The sequence below is a fragment of the Macaca fascicularis genome, chromosome 14 (genome assembly GCF_037993035.2).
Source record: "Macaca fascicularis isolate 582-1 chromosome 14, T2T-MFA8v1.1".
NCBI classification, from domain to species: Eukaryota; Metazoa; Chordata; class Mammalia; order Primates; family Cercopithecidae; genus Macaca; species Macaca fascicularis.
In genome coordinates this window covers 7,378,242-7,399,673 of record NC_088388.1, presented here as the reverse complement: position 1 = coordinate 7,399,673, position 21,432 = coordinate 7,378,242, and the positions used below count along the sequence as shown (strand labels likewise).

General features: G+C 50.2%; 1 long non-coding RNA gene across 3 annotated transcripts; it reads right to left on the bottom strand.

Annotated features, from left to right (window-relative positions):
• Nucleotides 1-560: 560 nt before the first annotated feature.
• Nucleotides 561-17,274, bottom strand: LOC123568808 (uncharacterized). 3 transcript variants are annotated; one of them, XR_006692364.2, is made up of 3 exons: nucleotides 17,089-17,274; nucleotides 16,632-16,775; nucleotides 561-1,377 (listed from the first exon to the last, which is right to left on the bottom strand). It is a non-coding gene; the product is annotated as an uncharacterized lncRNA (long non-coding RNA). The 3 variants fall into 3 exon arrangements; XR_010581229.1 differs by lacking the exon at nucleotides 561-1,377 and adding an exon at nucleotides 5,149-6,373; XR_012423026.1 differs by lacking the exon at nucleotides 561-1,377 and adding an exon at nucleotides 15,157-15,349.
• Nucleotides 17,275-21,432: the final 4,158 nt, after the last annotated feature.

Sequence of the window (21,432 nt, the reverse complement as noted above, 5' to 3'; positions counted from 1 at the left end):
TCTCTGTTTATCCACCCTTAGGCCGGTGGATGCCCAATGGTCACATGAAGGCATCCCGGTCGAGTCCATTTCTATGTTCTATTTCAGCTGCCCCCAGTCGGCAGAGCAACCCAGTCCTCTCCCATGCCATGGGGTCTCAGGTACCCCTCATGGGGTCCTACAGACAGGACCTGGAGGAGCCTGTGACCCCCTCAGTCCCACCCCACCAAGCTCCACTCTCTCCTGCTCAACATCTCAACATCCCTCACCCAGCCTCTCCTCATGCTTCCAGGGCTGGGGAGCTCACTACTTATCAGGCTTTGATCTGCCCGTATGACCCCTTCCCTCAAGGAGCTCACTGTGGCTGCAGAGGCAGACAGACCGACAGACAGATGACTGGCTGCTCTGCTACGAGGCAGAATGGAGTAAGTGCTCACTGGGGCGGCAAGGTGAAGATCATACAGAGGTCCCGATTCCTGAACCACTGTGACATTCTGGGCCTGGCCAGACATCTTTCCCAGCTTCCTACGAGCTTCCTGTGAGGGCAAAGCCTTCGAGAAGTAGAAAAAAACCATCTTGCAGGGGCAGTGGGCCTGCTCGGCTGCACTAATAGGGGAGGTGGCGAAGCAAGCAGGGAACGCTGTGCCCCCCGCACTGCTCAGAGTGGAGACTGCAAACTCAGGCTGGAAGGGCCCTAGGAGTCCAACAGATGCAGCCCATTTATTTTACAGATGAGGAAACGGAGGCTCCCATAGCAAGCCAGAGGCAAAGCTGGAGGTCGTCCTCCAGAGCTCCTACTCCCAGCCCAGAGTTCTCTGCCTGCACGGGGTATCCAAAGCCCCCTTCCCTGGGAGGCACCAAACTCAGGGTGTCCAGCCAGTCAGGAGAGACAGGAGGGGGCTCAGGCTTGGGTGGAAGCCCGAGTCCAAGCCTCCAGCCTGCAGCTAGCTTGCTGAGTGACCCTGGGGACATTGCTGCCCTCCTCTGGTCTTCATTTTCTCCTCCGTAAAATGGGATCATGATCTTTGTTTCTCCTTTGGGATGAAGGTCAGATGAGATGCCGAGTGTGTAAACGCTTTGCAAACTGCAGCATGCTGTGTCCGGAGAGGCAACACCACCATCACCCGATCCTCACCATCCTCTTCATCATGCTAGAGAGTAAAACTCCGTGGCCAAAGTGCCCGGGTTTGAATCCTGGCTCTACCACTTGCTAGCTGGGTGACATCAGGCAAGTCACTTAACCTCTCTGTGCCTCGAATTGGTTGTCCCTCCTTACAAGGTTGTTAATACATGTAAAACACTTGGAGCGGTTGGTCCTTGGTTCTTAGGAGCCAGTTCCAGGATGTTCTCCCCGTGCAACCCAGGGCAGGTCTCATCTCCCAGCCTCAGCAGCCTCCTCTGAAAAATGGGGATGTTAATAATAGCACCTGGCTCAAGGCGACCTGGAGGATGGAGCAGGGCCAAGGCACACACTGTGCTGAGCCCAGGGCCAGCCCATAGAAGCGCCGGCTCAATGAGTGCCTCGGAAGCCTGGCATTTGGAGCCCAGCGTGTCCTCAGCTCACCTTGGCTGGGCTTGGCCTTGGCAGGGCCATGGGCGGCAGGGAAGGGCCATCAGGATCTGGGAAAGTGGGTCCAGCCCCAGACCAGATGGCCGCCCTGGGGCCTCCCAGGAGGTGGGCTCTCCTTCAGTGACCTGCATGGTTGTGGGTCTGGGAGGAAGGCGCTTTCTCCCCACTCCATACTCCCACTGTGGCTGCCAAAGAACCCTCCCTGCCCCACCCCAGCCAGGCCATGTCTCCCTTCTCTGAGCTTCGGGTACAAGCAGTCAGTTCATCAATACTTGGCAAGGCTCACTCAGAGCCCTGCTAGGGCGAGGACATCAGCAAAGATGAGTCGCGCCTGCTCACTGAAGTTCAGCCTGGTAGAGGAACCACACCCCAGCAGCAAAGGTGCCCTGAGGAAGGCAAGGTTAGGTCTTGGAGGGTGGGCACCAGAGACGGCCTCCTGAGGAGGGGCCGGCAGAGCTGAGTGTGGGCCACCCTAGTGGAAGAGCTGGAAGGGCACAAGAGGCAGAGTGAACAGCAGGTGCAAAGGCACGCGATGTGGAACAGCTGGAATATTGGGAGAACAAGGCAAACTCAGTTTCCTGGGGAAAAAGTGGAACCAGGGGATGTGAGGACAGAGAGGTTGGCAAGGGATAGAACTCAAAGGACCAGGAAGAGCCAGGCGCGGTGGCTCACGCCTGTAATCCCAGCACTTTGGGAGGCCAAGGTGGGTGGATCACCTGAGGTCAGGAATTCAAGACCAGCCTGGCCAACATGGTGAAACTTCCATCTCTACTAAAAATACAAAAATCAGCTGGGTGGGGTGGTGCACACCTGTAATCCCAGCTACTCAGGAGGCTGAGGCAGAAGAATCACTTGAACCTGGGAGGCGGAAGTTGCAGTGAGCTGAGATTACGCCACAGCACTCCAACATGGGGGACAGAGCAAGACTCCCTCTCAAAAAAAAAAAAAAAAAAAAAATTTAGCTGGGCATGGTGGTGCACGGCTGTGGTCCCAGCTACTTAGGAGGCTGAGGTGGGAGGATCGCTTGAGCCAACGAGGCGGAGGTTGTGGTGAGCTGACATTGTGGCACTGCACTCCAGCCTGAGAGACAGAGCCAGACCTTGTCCAAAAAAAGGGAAAAAAAAAAGGACCAGGAAGACAAGAACAAGAGTTTGAACTTGGCCTGAGGAGCACCGGGGAGCCATCACAGTGTTCAGCATAGGAGGGAGAGCAGTAGCTTAGAAAGATTCCTTGTGGTCATGTGAGCATGGAGGATGGGTGGGGCCCACTGGGAGGAGTGCAGACAGAGGCTCAGAGGGAGGGGCGGGCTTAACTGGGTCACACACAGCTGAGTGCCCTATACCCAACACCACGTCTGGCCTCCTTGGCATAGCTTCACCTTCTGTCTTGTTTCCCTCTGCCTGGGTTCCACTTGCCCCAGTAGCTGCTCCCAGAGGCCAGGAGCACTTGGTCCTCCCTTCCCAGCAAAGGCCTCAGCCCTGACAGCAGGAGGCAGGTGTGTCAGTGATGGCTGGTGGCACGCCTGCGCCCCTGCTTCTGCCTGTGCCTGTGTGGGACGCTTCCTGGGCCTTCCCCCGCTCTGTCCGCACACCCAAGCTGAAGCCACGGGTCCCACCTCTCCACCCTCACCCTCACGGTTGTCACCTCCTGAACACAGACAATGTCTAGGCAGTGTGATGACATTAAATGTTCACAGACAAGAGACAGTTGGAAGGATGGAAACATCCATGGTTGGTGACACTTTCTGGACTAGTTGCTCTGCTACAAAGCAGAACAGAGTTAAGTGCTAACTGGGGCAGTGAGATGAGGGAGATTAAACGGAGGCCCCAATTCCTAAACCAGTGTGACGCTCAGCCTGACCAGACACCTTCCGCAGCTTCCTGCGAGCTTCCTGTGAGGACAAAGCCTGAGAGGCGGAAATAAAAATCCTGCTGGGAAAATGGGGCCGCTCGGTTGCACTGATGGAGGAAGCAGTGAAGCAAGCAGCGAACGCTTCTCCTGGCGCTCCACATCCACACCCACCACTAACCTTGTCAGCCTCATCTTCAAAATAAGATATATCCACACTCTGAGCTCCTCCCCTCACCCTCAGCACCACAGCCTGGGCTGAGCCACTGTCATCTCTCACTGGGATCATTTCTGCAGCCTCCTAGCGGGTGGCTCATGTTCAGCTTCACCCTCTGCCATTTACTTACCACACAAGGTCCAGGGACACGCCTCTAAAACAAAAGCCAGGTCCAGGCCCTTCTCTGATCTAAATTCAGAAATGGCTTCCCTGTTCATGCAGAGTAAATTCCATGGCCCCTGACACTCTACCCTCTGGGTGCCTCCAAATTCATTGGGAGGCCTCTCCCTCGGCGCCACTCACCCTGGCCCCTTGTTGTTCCTGGAACCCAACACACATCCCACCTCAGGGCCTTGGCACTTGCCGTTCTGTCTACCTGAAATACTTTCCCGAAATGCCTGCCTCACTTCCTTGCCTCTCTGCTCATTAACTGCCTCATCACAGAGGCCTTTCTTGACCTCTACCAAAAACTGGTCTTGGCTGGGTGAGGTGGCTAATCTCTGTGATCCCAGCACTCTGGGAGTCCGAGGCAGATGGAACACTTGAGGCCAGGAGTTCGAGACCAGCCTGGCCAACATGGCAAAATCCTGTCTCTACTAAAAATACAAAACTTAGCCTGGCATGGTGGCACACTCCTGTAAGCCTAGCTACTTGGGAGGCTGAGGCAGGAGAATTGCTTGAAACCGGGAGGCGGGATTGCAGTCAGCCAAAATTGTGCCACTGCACTCTAGCCTGGGCCACAGAGTGAGACTCAGTCTCAAACTACGACGACAACAACAACAACAACAACAAACCCGGCTCTCCCCAACCCATCCTTTCTCTCTGCTCCTTACCCGTTTATGCTGGCTGACATTTACTTATTGTCTCCCCCACCAGAATGTCAGCTCCATGGCGCAGGAATTTGATATGTTTTGTGTCCTGCTGTATTCCCAATACCTGGCACTTAATAGGCGCTCATTTAATAGTTGTTAACTGAGACCGGGCATGGTGGCTCATACCTGTAATCCCAGCACGTTGGGAGGCTGAGATGGGTGGATCACATGAGGTCGGGAGTTTGAGAGCAGCCTGATCAACATGCAGAAACCCCATCTCTACTAAAAAAATAAAAAGTAGCCAGCCGTGGTGGTGCATGCCTGTAATCTCAGCTACTCGGGAGGCTGAGGCAGCAGAGTCACTTGAACCTGGGAAGTGGAGGTTGCGGTGAGCCGAGACCATGCTATCGCACTCCAGCCTGGGCAACAGAGTAAGACTCCACCTCAAAAAAAAAAAAAAAAAAAATAGTTGTTAACTGAATTGAGTGAATGAATGACTTATTGAATGAGGCTTCAGCATCCAAAAGAGTTTAGGAAACTTCATGGAAGGGGGCTTACTTGGGTCAGGTAGCAGAACTTGCGAATTTGGGGTTCCCTCTCTAATCTTTTGAATTTACAGGCACACGTCTGCCCTCTCTTTTCAAAACAAAACATTTTTTATTTTATTTATTTTTTTTTTTTTAATTTTTTTTGACAGAGTCTTGCTCTGTCGCCTGGGCTGGAATGCAGTGGTGTGATCTCAGCTCACTGCAACCTCTGCCTCCTTGGTTCAAGTGAGTATCCTCAGCCTCCCAAGTAGCTGGGATTACAGGGGTGCACCACCATGCCCAGCTAATTTTTGTATTTTTAGTATAGACAGCATTTCATCATGTTGGCCAGGCTAGCCTCAAACTCCTGACCTCAGATAATCTGTCTGCCTCAGCCTCCCAAAGTGCTGGGATTACAGGCATGAGCCATGGCGCCCAGCCCCCAATTTTTTTCTTTAATAAAAAGTAGAGATGAGGTCTTGCTATATCACCCAGGCTGGTCTTCAACTCTTGGGCTCAAGTGATCCTCCTTCCTCTGCCTCCAGGAATGCTGGGATTATAGGCATGAGCCACCATGCTCAGCTCTCAAGCCTCATTCATTCATTCAGCAAATGTGTACCAACTTCTGCTCTGGGTAGGACTCTAGGAACTCTGAACAATCAAGCCCCAGCCCCATAGCTATGAAAACAAAACAAACACAAGAATGGAAATGAACACTTAGAACACTAAGCGGCTCAGCTGTAAATGATATTTACATAGTAAAAAGAATGTAATCAACAAATATTTACTTAACCAAAAATCACAATGGAGCTCTGTTGGGAGGACCAGAAGAAAGGATAGGTGTGTATGTATGTGGGGAGTGGGAGGGAGATAGAAGAGTTAAGCTCTCATCTTCCATAGTAGGAAGTCAATAGATAGTGTCCAAATTTGAAAAACCAAGAAATTGCAATGCAAGCATATTATCTAGAAATACAGAGGTAAATCTCAGAGGAAATACCTCCCAGAGCAGCTGCCCTGGGGGTGGCATGGGATAGGGCCAAGTGCTGCTGGTTTTCTTAAGTCTTCAACTATTTGATTTTTTTTTAAATCAGTTTTCCCAGGTTGAATTCAACTATTTGATTTTGTAAACTAAGCACATAGGTTGCTTTGATAAAAATTAAAATCAGGCCTGGCACAGAGGCTCACGCCTGTAATCCCAGCACTTTGGGAGGCTGAGGCGGGTGGATCACCTGAGGTCGGGAGTTCAAGACCAGTCTGGTCAACATGGCGAAACCTCGTCTCTACTAAAAACACAAAAATTAGCCAGGAGTGGTGGCACATACCTGTAGTTCCAGCTACCTGGGAGGCTGAGGCAGGAGAATTGCTTGAACCCAGGAGATGGATGTTGCAGTAAGCCAAGACCACGCCATTGTACTCCAGCCTAGGCAACAAGAGTGAAACTCTGTCTCAAAAATAAAATAAAATAAAATAAAAGATGTAACATAGATTTATAAATTACTTATGAGGCTATGAATTCGAGGCTGCAAGAATTAGATGTTTTGGAAACAAGTCTTTTAAAGGTTATTTCAAAAGGCAACACAGGGCTGGGCATGGCGGCTCATACCTGTAATCCCAGCACTTTGGGAGGCTGAAGCAGGAGGATCACTTGAGCTCAGGAGTTGTTTTTCTTTTTTTTTGAAATGGAGTCTCGCTCTGTTGCCCAGGCTGGAGTGCAGTGGCATAGTCTCAGCTCACTGCAACCTCTGCCTCCCAGGTTCAAGCAATTCTCCTCCCTCAGTCTCCCAAGTAGCTGGGATTACAGGTACCTGCCACCATGCTCGGCTAATTTTTTGTATTTTTAGTAGAGTCGGGGTTTCACCATGTTGGCCAAGCTGGTCTCGAACTCCTGACCTCGTGATCTGCCCACCTTGGCCTCCCAAAGTGCTGGGATTACAGGCATGCTCAGGAGTTTAACACCAACCTGGGCAACATAACAAGACCTCATCTCTACTGCTAAAAAAATAATTAGGCCAGGCACGGTGGCTTAAGCCTGTAATCCCAGCACTTCGGGAGGCCAAGATGGGTGGATCACAAGGTCAGGAAATCGAGACCATCCTGGCTAACACGGTGAAACCCCGTCTCTACTAAAAAAATACAAAAAACTAGCCGGGCATGGCGGCGGGCGCCTGTAGTCCATTTCTACTAAAAATACAAAAATTAGCCAGTGTGGTGGCAAGCACTTGTAGTCCTAGCTACTGAGGGGCTGAGGCAGAAGGATCGCTTGAACCCAGGAGGCAGAGGTTGCAGTAAGCCGAGATCGCGCCACTGCACTTCAGCCTGGGCGACAGAGCGAGACTCTGTCTCAAAAAATAATAATAATAATAATAATAATAATTGGCCGGGCGCGGTGGCTCAAGCCTGTAATCCCAGCACTTTGGGAGGCCGAGACGGGCGGATCACGAGGTCAGGAGATCGAGACCATCCTGGCTAACACAGTGAAACCCCGTCTCTACTAAAAATACAAAAACTTAGCGGGGCGAGGTGGCAGGCGCCTGTAGTCCCAGCTACTCGGGAGGCTGAGGCAGGAGAATGGCGTAAACCCGGGAGGCGGAGCTTGCAGTGAGCTGAGATCCGGCCACTGCACTCCAGCCTGGGTGACAGAGCGAGACTCCGTCTCAAAAAAAAAAAAAAAAAAAATAATAATAATAATAATTACACTGATAAAAGACTCCTCATCTTTCAGATTATTTTCTTTGTGATGAATGGAATAATCTAATGTCTGGGATTTGCTTCAAAGGTGAGGGAAATGGACAAGAATGTACGTGAAGCAAGATCAGCTTGGGTACTAGGTGGGGCTGGGAGTATCTAATTTGTGTATGTTCAAAATAGAGAGGTTTTTTGTTTGTTTGTTTTTGTTTTTTGAGACAGAGTCTCGCTCTGTCACCCAGGCTGGAGTGCAGTGGAGCGATCTCTGCCCACTGCAACCTCCGTTTCCCAACTTCCAGCAATTCTCCTGCCTCAGCCTCCTGAGTAGCTGGGATTAGAGGAACAACAACCTTGTTCGACAACCCACAAAGGGGCTCCGTCTGATGGTGAAGATGCTTTCAAGATGTCTGTGAAGACTTTGCTCACAAGTGTTTTATAAAATGTATTCAAGACCTAGCTACTCATGGACGGGGGCTGAGGCTGGAGAATTGCTTGAGCCCAGGAGCTCAAAGCTGCAGTGAGCTAAGAAGGTGGCACTCCCAGCATGGGCAATATGGTGAAATCCCATTAAAAAATCCAAAAACATGTAGCCTGGCATTGTGGTGCATGCCTACAGTCCCAGTTACTTGGGAGGGTGAGGTGGGAGGATCACTTGAGCCTGGGAGGCCAAGGTTGCAGAGAGCTGAGATCGCGCCACTGCACTCCAGCCTGGGCGACACAGCAAGACCCTGTCTTAAACAACAACAATAACAACAACAAAACAAGGTCCCACTGCATTCCTGCCTGGGTGACAGAAGAAGACCCTGTCCCTAAAAATAAATAAATATAAAATGCATCCAAACCAGGACTGTGGCTGTTAGTTCCCACTACTGCCGTTGTTGATGATGACTATGTCCCATGGTACCTCCACCATACAGAAGAGGCCACACACTGTTCCAATGAGAACTCAGGACCCAGAGCCATCACCAGGAGAAGCAGAAGCTAAATGAAATGTTTGGAATTCCAGCCAGTCTCAGCTGTGGCAAGAGGGAGCACTTATCTCTGTATATTTGGACATCTGTGGGCGGTGTTTATTTGCTGGGAAGTCTGGGTCTCTTCCCCTGAGGCTGCTGGAAGCCATGGCAGCCAAGGGACACAAGCTGGAGGAGGGTCAGGAATGGGCAGCCTGAAGCAGAGACTGAGGTCAGGCAGGGCATGGTGTGTGAGAAATCACTGCAGACTCAGTGGTGTCAGAGGTGGCCTGGCCATACGGAGGGCTCTGGGCAGAGCTGCTGACTTGCTGGGCAGACTTGGACAAGCATCTCTGGGCTTTGATTCTACATTAAGCTGTTACGTGCAGGGTCACACATACCCGGGTATGAATCTTGACTTTGCCACTTGCTAGCTCCAGTGTGGCTCATGGCTGGAAGATCCTGTGTTCTCATCTATGAAATGTAGACAGTGTCGGGACAAATCTTATGGGTTGTCCTGCGGGATCAGTGAGGTGACGTTCGGAAGCTCTTAGCACAGGGCCAGGTGTGCCAGGAGCACTTGAAACCTAGGGGCTGCCACCGCCACAGCTGCTGTCTTTTAGACAACAGATGTCCAGCTCTACCAAGACTGAATATGTCAAATTTCTGTATGAAAGGCACCATAAACACAGTAAAAGACAATAGACAAGGGAATAAAAGAGTAACTTACAGTAGAGAAGGCCGGGTGCGGTGGCTCACGCCTGTAATCTCAGCGCTTTGGGAGGCTGAGGCAGGCAGATCACTTGAGGTCAGGAGTTCAAGACCAGCCTGGCCAACATGGTGAAACCGGGTCTCTACTAAAAATACAAAAGTTAGCCGGGCATGGTGGCGGGTGCCTGTAATCCCAGCTACTCGGGAGGCTGAGGCAGGAGAATCGCTTAAACCCAGGAGGCGGAGGTTGCAGTGAGCCGAGATTGTGCCACCACACTCCAGCCTAGGTGACAGAGCAAGACTCCCACTCGAAAAAATAATAAAAATACAGTGGAGAAGCCTGACAAATACTAGCCCAGCCAGGTGACCAAGGCCAACACCAGCAACATGAGGGTTATGATGAAAGTGGCACTTTCCCTCTATGATCTTTTCACCTAAAACCCATCAGCCTGCCCTAATCATGAGAAAGACAAATGCCAATTGAGGGACATTCTGCAAAACAGATGGCAGACCTTCTCAAAACTGTCAAGGTCATTTAAAAAACAAACAAGGAAACCCGTAATCCCAGCTACTCAGGAGACCAAGGTGGGAAGATCACTTAAGCCTGGGAGTTTGGGACCAGCCTAGGCAAAACAGCAAAACCTCATCTATAAAAGATAAGTACAATTTAAAAATGGTTTTAGACTTAGCCTGGTGGCTCATGCCTGTAATCCCAGCACTTTGGGAGGCTGAGGTGGGCTGATCTCTTGAGGCCAGGAGCTGGAGACCAGCCTGGCCAACATGGTGAAACCCCATTTCTACTAAAAATATAGAAATTAGCCGGGAATGGTGGTTGGCGCCTGTAATCCCAGCTACTCGGGAGGCTAAGGCAGGAGAATTGCTGGAACCCAGGAGGCGGAAGTTGCAGTGAGCCAAGATCACCCCACTGCACTCCAACCCGGGCAACAGAGCAAGACTGCATCTCAAAAAAAAACCCTAAAGCTGGGTGTGGTGGCTCACGCCTGTAATCCCCGCACTTTGGGATGCCCAGGTGGGCAGATCACCTGAGGTCAGGAGTTCGAAACCAGCCTGGTCAACATGGTGAAACCCCATCTCTACTAAAAATACAAAAATTAGCTAGATGTGGTGGTACACGCCTGTAATCCCAGCTACTCTGGAGGCTGAGGCAGGAGAATCGCTTGAACTCGGGAGATGGAAGCTGCAGTGAGCCGAGATCCTGACACTGCCCTCCAGCCTGGGCGACAGAGCGAGAATCCGTCTCAAAAAAAAAAAAAAAAGAAATCCCAAAACAAAAAACAAACCAAAAAAAGGTTTTAAATGAGGATAGCTGAGAAACCGTCACAACCAAAAGGAGACTAAGGAGACATGAAGAGTAAATGTAATGTGGTGTCCTGAGGGGGGACCCTGGGACAGAAGAAGGACAGGTGTGGCAGATGCATCTGACACCAATAACGTAAGCATACCCTGTGAAAGATGTAAGAAACACACGTGACGGTCCTGAGCTAAGGAATCTGAGAGTGGCCGCTCTAGAGATTCACCCCTTATCTATGAAGAACCCTTGGCCCATCCCTTGGAACTCAGGTTATATACAGGGTCAAGGCCCTTTGCTTTGGGTTAGGTGAAGGTTGCTAAGTAAAAATGCTATATAAACTGCATACTGTTTACAAACAGTAGTGGTTCTCTTGTCCAGCCTGCTGCCGCTGGACCGTCAGTCCCCCTCAATCAGCCCTGTGTCTCAGGCAGGTGTGATGGCTCGCACCTATAATCCCAGCACTGAGGTGGGAGGACTGCTTCAGCCCAGGAGTTCAAGACCAGCCTTGGACACCCAGTGAGACTCTATCTCTACAAAAAATAAAAACAATTAGCCGGGTGTAGTGGCATGTACATGTAGTTCTAGCTACTCAGGAGGCTGAGGTGGGAGGATCACTTGAGTGCAGGAGGATGAGGCTGCCGTAAGCAGTGATTATGCCACTGCACTCACTCCAGGTTGAACAACAGAGCAAGACCTTGCCTCAAAAAAACGAAATAAATAAATAAATAAACCCTATGTCTCGTTCACTGCCTCCAGGTCTCTTCTTCAGCCTCTTGGACACGGTGCCATCGCTATTGGCATCAATAGGGGTCAGGCACGACACGACAGTAGGTTAAAAACTAAGGAAATTGGAATAAAGTATGGACTTAGCAATAATGTATCAATATTGGTTCATTAACTGTGACAAATGTATAATAATAACATAAGATAATAATAGAGGAAGCTGGGTGTGGGCTTCCTCTGTACCATCTTTGTGATTTTTCTGTCAATCGAAAACTATTCTAAATTAAATAATCTACTAAAAAAGAAAACAGACAAAGACAGCCTGGGAGAAAATATCTGCCGTATAAGAAACAAGGACACTTCATCTATACCAAAAATAAACAAAATTAGCCGGGTGTGGTGGCATCCACCTAGAGTCCCCCCTACTCAGAAGACTGGGGTGGGAGGATTCCTTGAGTTCAGGAGGCTGAGGCTGCAGTGAGGAAAACATTTATAGGCAGAAAACATGAGAATGCCTATAATTTTTTTTTTTTTTTCAGAAGGAGCCTCGCTTTGTCGCCAGGCTAGTGTCCAGTGGCACGATCTTGGCTCACTGCAACCTCTGCCTCCTGGGTTCAAGCGATTCTCCTGCCTCAGCCTCCTGAGTAGCTGGAATTACAGGCGCCCACCAGCACACCCAGCTAATTTTTGTATTTTTAGTAGAGACGGGGTTTCACCATGCTGGCCAGGATGGTCTCAATCTCCTGATCTTGTGATGTGCCCACCTCGGCCTCCCAAAGTGTTGGAATTACAGGTGTGAGCCACCGCCCCCGGCCGCCTTTTTTTTTTTTTTTTTTTTTGAGAAGGAGTCTCGCTTTGTTGCCTAGGCTGGAGTGCAGTGGTGCAATCTCAGCTCACTGCAACCTCCACCTCCTGGGTTCAAGCGATTCTCCTGCCTCAGCCTCCTGAGTAGCTGGGATTACAGGCACATGCCACCACGCCTGGCTAATTTTTGTGTTGTTAGTAGAGATAGGGTTTCACCATGTTGGCCAGGATGGTCTCAATCTCTTGACTCGTGATCCACCTATCTCAGCCCCCCAAAGTGCTGGGATTACAGGCATGAGCCACCACGACTGGCCTATAATTTTTTTTTTAACCCAGTAGAAAACAATCCAGCAGTAAAATGGGCAAAGGAAGGAAATGCAAAATTCACAGAAGAGGAGACAAACAGGTCAATACACACATGAAGAGATGCCCGACCACCCTGTCATCAAAGAAATGAAAATGAAAACAACAATAAACCATCATTTCTCCCAATGAGATTGGTAAAACTTAGAGTAAATTGGCCGGGCGCGGTGGCTCACACCTGTAATCCCAGCACTTCGGGGGGCCGAGACGGGTGGATCATGAGGTCAGGAGATCGAGACCATTCTGGCTAACATGGTGAAACCCCATCTCTACTAAAAAAATACAAAAAACTAGCCAGGTGTGGTGGCGGGCACCTGTAGTCCCAGCTACTGGGGAGGCTGAGGCAGGAGAATGGCGTAAACCCGGGAGGTGGAGCTTGCAGTGAGCTGAGATCTGGCCACTGCACTCCAGCCTGGGCAACAGAGTGAGACTCCGCCTCAAAAAAAAAAAAAAAAAATTAGAGTAAATTGATGACATCCCGTGTTGAAGAGGGTGTGGGGAAATGAGTGGTGTAGGCAGATAAAATGGTACTGCCTTTGGAAGAGGCAATTTGGCTGTAAGTTTTCTTTTCTTTCTTTCTTTCTTTTTTTTTTTTGGTGAGACAGAGTCTTGCTCTGTTGCCCAGGCCGGAGTGCAGTGCCACAATCTTGGCTCACCGCAACCTCTGCCTCCCTGGTTCAAGCAATTCTCATGCTTCAGTCTCTAGAGTAGCTGGGACTATAGGAATGTGCCACCAAGGAACAAGGGGAACGAAGAAGTCATTGCTCAGCTTTGGATTTGACCTGATCTGCACCATGCCTGGCTAATTTTCCTATTTTTAATACAGACAGGATTCCACTGTGTTGACCAGGCTGGTCTCAATCTCCTGACCTTGTGATCCACCTGCCTCAGTCTCACAAAGTGCTGGGATTATAGACATGAGCCACCACGCCCAGCCTATAACTTTTAAGATAAAAATGCACATGCCCAGTGTGTTCCTTGCTGCATTATTTGTAACATCAAAAATCAGAAAAATCCTTAGTCCATCGATAGGAGACTAGGATGCACACACACAATGAAATACTCTGTGATTAACAAAAAAGCCTGAGGCGTGCTTACAGTGCAAACAGAGCAATGATCCCAGTTAACACAGCAGCACTCATGTGCCAACCTCTCTCAAAATGTAATTTTCACAACTCTGTGAGTTAATTACTATTAGTATTCCCATTTTACAGATGAGAAAAACTGAGGCAGAGAGGGGTTAAGTAACTTTTTCAAGATTGCACACTTAATAAATAGCAGAGTGAGGATTTGAACCCAAGTAAGCTGCTCTAAACAACAACAGACTGGGTGCAATGGCTGAGGCCTGTAATCTCAACACTTTGGGAGGCCAAGATGGGAGGACCCCTTGAGCTCAGGAGTTCAAAACTAGCCTGGACAATACAGTGAGACACCCATCTCTACCAAAAAAAAAGGTTTTTTTCATTAGCTGGACGTGGTGGTACACACCTGTCGTCCCAGCTACTTGGAAGACTGAGGCAGGAGGATCACTTGAGCCTGGGAGGTCGAGACCAGCCTGGGCAACATAGCAAGACCCTGTCTCTACAGAAAAAAAAAAAAAAATTAGTGGAGCATGGTGGCACATGCCTGTAGTCCCAGCTACTTGGAAGGCTAAGGAGGGAGGATCCTTTGAACACAGGAGATTGAGGCTACAGTGAGCTATCATCACGTCACTGCATTCCAACCTGGGTGATGGAGCGAGACCCTGTCTCACAAAAATAAAAATAAAAACCTCGACCACCAACTATATACACTCACACACACGAACTCACCCACACAGATCTGTGTGCATATGCATACATATATGCAAATACATAAACAACTCCTGAAAGCTCTCCACAGCCCAGCAACCTGATAAGTATCTTGCCTTTCCAGGGCAAAGTGGGAGGATGGGGGAGCGGATAGGACTTTGACCAGATCTGCATGGAAGAGTATTATTTTGATTCTGTGGTTTTTTGTTTTTCCTTTCATTCCTCTCTTCCCTGCAGCTGCCCTATTCGCAGCACACAGAGGCTGCCCACTGGACCGGCTCTCCCAGCACTACCTCCAGGGAGGGCAGATGCAGGGGAACAAAGAAGTCGTTGCTAAGCTTTGGGTTTCAAATTAGACTTTTTCAAAGCCCATAACAGAAACAATGGCCTTGAGAACAAGCCTCCCATGTAGCAGCCTTTCATGGCGGGCTGTTGAGGGAGAAGAAGTTTGTTGAGAAAAGAGCCACAGGCTCACAGCCAAAGGTGTACAGCAGCCACATAGGAATGGAAGAAGCTGGGGGCAGGCAGGCACATTTTCCTGCTCCTGAGGTAGCCTGAGGCCTTGTCCCAACCGACATTCTCTCCATGCCCACCTCCCCAGGCCCTGCCCCAGGGAGTGCTGAGTGCCTTCTAGCCCCTGGGAGAGTAACTTAGCCATGCCCAATAAAACCAGAAATAAAAAAAATAAAACCAGAAAGGTCAGGAGGCTGAGTCTGGGTCCTCAGGCCTCAGGAAGCTGCAAGGGGATCCCCTACCACCAGGCTTGTATCCCATGGAGATACAAGCTCCTCCAAACGTTTCTCCAGCCTCCTAAGGATGGGAGAGGGTTGTAGGACTAGAGGACCTGGCACCAGGAAGGGAGGCTGCTACCCGCCCGCTTGTGGTCTGCCTACCTGTTAACACAGGCCTCGTCAGGCCCTGGCCAGCAGGGACCGAGGCCGATGTCCAGGAGCTGAGGGGCAAGTGGCCCTCAGGGGGAGGACTGAGAAAGGTGTGGTGACTAGGTGCCCCCTTCCTGATGCTGGGACCAACTTAAACCTGCGGTGCTTGGCTTTGCCCTGGGACAAGAGGAGAAAGGGCAGGGAGAAAAAATTGTTTCATGAAATTCAGTGGGTTGACAAAATAGAATAGAATCAAATCAAATAACAGAGTATTACTTTACGAAACTTTTGCTACATGATTATTGATTAAATGTTGTGCTGGCTTCAAAGTGTACCGGGTTTCCTACCGTTAGTCAAGGCCAAACATGTGAGAAAAATTTTCTCAAAGACTACAAAAAGTCTCCGTGTAGGTCCGGCTGGTGAGATGAGTTTGGTTATTAGAGAGTTAGAGGCCGGGCGCGGTGGCTCAAGCCTGTAATCCCAGCACTTTGGGAGGCCGAGACGGGCGGATCACGAGGTCAGGAGATCGAGACCATCCTGGCTAACACGGTGAAACCCCGTCTCTACTAAAAATACAAAAAACTAGCCGGGCGAGGTGGCGGGCGCCTGTAGTCCCAGCTACTTGGGAGGCTGAGGCAGGAGAATGGCGGGAACCCGGGAGGCGGAGCTTGCAGTGAGCCGAGATCCCACCACTGCGCTCCAGCCTGGGTGACAGAGCGAGACTCCATCTCAAAAAAAAAAAAAAAAAAAAGAGAGAAAGAGTTAGAAAGGGTTACATTTTTATACCAACTCTTATCTTTAGGATCTTTTTTTTTTTTTTTTGAGAGTTTTTTTTTTTTTTTTTGAGGAGTTTTGTCTGCCGCTCTTCCTGCTACAATAAAACAGGTTGCAGTAAAGAAGCCGGCTAAAACCCACCAAAACCAAGATGGCAATGAGAGTGGCCTCTGTTCGTCCTCACTGCTACACTGTCATCAGCACCATGACAGTTTACAAAATGCCATGTCAATGCCAGGAAGTTACCCTATATGGTCTAAAAAGGGGAGGCATGAATAATTCACCCCTTGTTTAGCATATCATCAAGAAATAATCTCATGCCTGTAGTCTCAGCACTTTGGGAGGCCGAGGCAGGCAGATCACTTGAAGTCAGGAGTTTGAGACCAGCTTGGCCAACATGGTGAAACCCTGTTCCTACTGAAAATACAAAAATGTAGCCGGGTATGGTGGTGCACACCTGTAATCCCAGCTACTCAGGAGGTTGAGACAGGAGAATTGCTTGAACCCGGGAGGCAGAGGTTGCAGTGAGCCAAGATCATGACACTGCACTCCAGCCTGGGCGACATAGCGAGACCCCATCAGAAAAAAAAAAAGGACCATAAAAATGGGCAACCAGCAGCCCTTGGGGCTGCTCTGCGTATGAAGTAGGCATGCTTTTGTTTCTTTACTTTCTTAATAAACTTACTTTCACTTTATAGACTCGTCCAAATTCTTCCTTGTGCAAGATCCAAGAAGCTTCTCTTGGGGTCTGGACTGGGACCCATTTCCGGTAACACCATGGGCAGTGATTGGGTCACTCAACTCTAGCCTAGAGCAACAGAGCTAGACCCTGTCTCAAAAATAAAAAAAGAGAGAGAATTGTAAGACAGCAACAGCAGAGCATTAACCATGTACTGGGCCCTGTGTGCAAGCTCAGGTTTTACACCTGTGAAGCCAACCCTAAAGAGAGGCCTTGAACTAGATACTGAGGTCGGTGTGTGTACTGCAGGCTGGAGTCCTCATATGTGCTCATGCACAGAGGTAGGCACGCAAACAACCAGTTCAAACAGCAAGCAGAACACAAGCAGAGAGGAAATCGAGTTGCAAAGGCAGAGAGATTAGTTCCACAGGAAGAGTCAGTAAAGAAGTCGGCTAAAACCCACCAAAACCAAGGTGGCAATGAGAGTGGCCTCTGTTCGTCCTCATTGCTACACTCCCATCAGCACCGTGACGGTGCATTCAGCACAGGTGAAGAATGAGCAGGCATCAAAGATGCATTCTTAGCTGTCAATATCCCCAACTCTTCCCCTCGTCAAGGGCAGGCTTCGGCAGCCATGCTCATATGTATCACCTGACCCTCACGCTCTTGGCCACTGTGGGTTGGAGGAGGACTGATCACCTGACCCAAGCCAGCCAATCAGAGCTCTCTCCCGACACTGGCTCAGGTTGAAGTTGTGAAAATGTTAATTGGGGGAGCTGTGGCTGGCAAAGGAAAAAGGAAGGGGAAGGGCACTTGGGCTTATAATGGTCTCTCCAACCCTGATCCTGTCGTTTATGGACATTTGGTTGCGCTGCTGCCTTGAGGTGCCTTGCAATGCTGGATCTATTTGTTAAAGCCACCTCTGTTGCTTCACCCAGCTTGAGTGGGTTTCTGTTGCTTGCTAGGGGTTGGGAAGGCTTCACCGACTAAGGGAAAATGATTCAGGTCCTGAAGAATGAGCAAGATAGGGGAGTGGACTTCCTGGTGGGGTTGAGGGCCCCTGAACACCTGGGAGGCAAGTTGAGGCCAAGACCTAGGGTGATAGAGAGGCAGGGTAGGCTCCCCAGTGAGTAGGAGGCGGAAGGAACCACAGCAGAGCTCCAGATCTCCTGGCCCAGAGGACACTCCTCCCTAAGGGGAGCGTGAGACTAAGGAACTCTCATGCCCTGTGTCGGGCTCATGGGCGAAGGGCCTTCCCAGGGACTGCACCATGGCCTGTCCCTGGCCTTACCCAGGGGCCGCCCTCTCAGGTTCTGCAGGACCCAGGGGTCACAGCTGTGTGGGGTGCTCCACTGAACACTTCCTTCAGACTCCTTCAGGTTTGCTATTTTTACCTGCCGAGTTTTCAGTTCCTGAGTGGGAGGCAGTAATAAAAGGGAGTGGGTGGGGAAGAGGAATTAATATATTTCTTTTTTCTTTTCTTTTTTTTTTTTTTTTTTTGAGACAGAGTTTCACTCTTGTTGCCCGGACTGGGCTGGAGTGCAATGGGGCGGCCTCGGCTCACGGCAACCTCCACCTCCGGGGTTCAAGTGATTCTCCTGCCTCAGCCTCCAGAGTAGCTGGGATTACAGGCATGCGCCACCATGCCTGGCTAATTTTGTATTTTTAGTAGAGACGGGGTTTCACTACATTAGCCAGCCTGGTCTTGAACTCCTGAACTCAGGTGATCTGCCCACCTTGGTCTCCCAGAGTGCTGGGATTGCAGGTGTGAGCCACCGCACCCCAGCCTTTTTTTTTTTTTTTAATTAAAAAAGTGGATTTGGATAGAGGGTTTTTCCTTTTCGTTTTTGACAAGGAGCACTTCCTTCCCGATCCTGAGGAAGCCCTTTTTGTTTTTTTTTTTTTTTAAGGCAGAGTCTTGCTGTGTCACCCCAGCTGGAGTGCAATGGCGTGATCTCGGCTCAGTGAAACCTCCGCCTCCCGGGTTCAAGCGGTTCTCCTGCCTCAGAGTAGGCTGGGACTACAGGCGCGTGCCACCATGCCCGGCTAATTTTTGTATTTTTAATAGAGACGGGGTTTCGCCATGTTGACCAGCCTGGTCTTGAACTCCTGAACTCAGGTGATCCGCCCGCCTCACCCTCCCAAAGTGCTGAGATTACAGGCGTGAGCCATTGCACCCGGCCAGGAAGCCCTTCTTAATCTGATTTTTCCTCCTTTCAGTTCTTTTATTCACTGCTTATTCATCAACTCTTTACTATTACTTGTTACTATTGGTTTGAATCCCACCTCTGCCACCTGCTGGTGTTTATTCTTGGCTACATTTCTTCTTTTTTTTTTAGAGACAAGTTCTTGCTCTGTTGCCCAGGCTGGAGTGCAGTGTCGTGATCATTGCTCATTGCAGCCTCAACCTCCTGTGCTCAAGTGATCCTCCCACCTCGGCCTCCAGAGTATCTAGGACTACAGGTGTGAGATGGCTACATCTCTTTTTTTTTTTTTTTTTTGGAGACAGAGTCTCACCCTGTTGCCCAGGCTAGAGTGCAATGGCGTGATCTCGGCTCACTGCAACCTCCACCTCCTGGGTTCAAGCGATTCTCCCACCTCAGCCTCCCGAGTAGCTGGAATTACAGGCATGCGGCATCATGCCCTTCTAATTTTTGTATTTTTGTAGAGACGGGGTTTCACCATGTTGGTCAGGCTGGTCTTGAACCCCTGACCTCAGATGATCCGCCCGCCTCAGCCTCTCAAAGTGCTGGGATTGCAGGCGTGAGCCACTGCACCCGGCCTGACTACATTTCTTAACCTCTCTGTACCTCAGGTTCCGAATGTGTAACCTGCAGGCTGATAAAGGAAGCTTGGTGATGAGAGTCCTGGGAGGATCGAGTGAGCCAATATATGTAATGCTCTGAGAATGGTGCCAGGTATATAAAGACTGCATGCATGTGGGTTCTTGGGGCTGTTGTTGTTGTTGTTATTGTTGGTGTTTTGAGACAAGGTCTGGCTCTTGTTGCCCAGGCTAGAGTACAGTGCATCTTGGCTCCCTGCAACCTCGCCCTCCCAGGCCCAAGCGATCCTCCACCTCAGCCTCCCAAGTAGCTGAGACCGTAGGCATGTGCTACCACGCCTAGCTAATGTTTGTATTTTTTGTAGAGATGGGGTCTCACTTTGTTGTCTAGGCTGGTCCCAAACTCCTGCGCTTAAGTGATCCCGATGCCTTGGCCTCCTGAAGTGCTGGGGTTACAGGTGTGAGTCACTATGCCCCACCTTTGATTGATTTTTTTTTTTTTTTTTTTTTCTGAAAAAGGCTGGAGGGCAGCGGCTCGATCTTGGCTCTGCAACCTCTACCTCCCAGGCTCAAGCAATTCTCATGCCTCAGCCTCCTGAGTAGCTGGGACTACAGGTGTGCGCCCCCACACCTGGCTAATTTTTGTATATTTAGTAGAGACTGGGTTTCACCATGTTGGCCGGGCTGGTCTTGAACTCCTAGCCTAAAGCAATCCATCCACCTCAGCCTCCCAAAGTGCTGGGATTATAGGCGTGAGCCATTGCGCCCGGCCCCGGCTCTTGATTTTTAAATACTGACAAAGCACCTGCTATATGCTGGGCCTGAAGGCTAGAGAGATGAATAAGACACCTCATCTATGCTTCAGGTTCCCAGCGTCTAGTAGGAACAGGCACAGGAACAAATAATTCCAGGACAGACACTGTAAATGTGTTAGAGGGAGAGTCCAGGAAAGGGGAGTGAGTGACTTGCTGGAGCATTTACGGAAGTCTTCGTGGGAGAGAGTTTTAAAGGATGAAGAGTTTACATCCTCTGGAAAGAAGCAAATAGAAGGCGTTCCAGGCAAAAGGAACTGCATTGAGTAAAAGCATGGAGGCAAGAAAGGGCTTGGTGTGTTTGAGAAACAGTGAGTAGGGCATGGTGGTGGCGGAAGCTTAAAGTGTATGGCCCAAGGACAGTGACAGCTGGACAAGAAGCTGAAGTGACAGTAAGAAAACACTGAAACCGGCCGGGCACGGTGGCTCAAGCCTGTAATCCCAGCACTTTGGGAGGCCGAGGCGGGTGGATCACGAGGTCAGGAGATCGAGACCATCCCTGGCTAACATGGTGAAACCCCGTCTCTACTAAAAATACAAAAAACTAGCCGGGCGTGGTCGCGGGCGCCTGTAGTCCCAGCTACTCTGAGGCTGAGGCAGGAGAATGGGGTGAACCTGGGAGGCGGAGCTTGCAGTGAGCCAAGATCACGCCACTGCACCCCAGCCTGGGCGACACAGCGAGACTCCGTCTCAAAAAAAAAAAAAAAAAAGAAAAGAAAACACTGAAACCATTTGACCTTTGATTTCTGGCTTGATGGAGACATGTAGAGGACAATGTTTTGTCCCTCCCAGGCTAGAAAAAGACAGAACTGAGTCCTAGGGATTACCCTGAAGCATCATCTCCACTCATCCATTCTGCCCCACAGCAACATCTGTGCCATTTATCTCCCAGACTCCCTCGTGGTGAGGCGGGTGGTGGCAGTGTGACTTCTGGAGCTGGCCACCTCGCCCAGGTCCAGGCTCCAGCTCTAACATGCTGGGCCCCAAGGGCCGGGCAGGAGAGATTGCAGCCAAGATGGGGGCAGTGTCCAGACAGTGGACAGCATGATGTAGCCAAGCCCCAGTAACCCTCAGGTCCCCCCCACCCCTCCCTGGGCCCTGGGCCCAACCCTGAGCTCATGCCCCTTTGTCTTGCCAGACCTGTTCCGGCTCCATGTTAACTGGCTGCCCAGTACCCTGCTGGTGACACCTGCCACCACCTCCAAATGCCTTC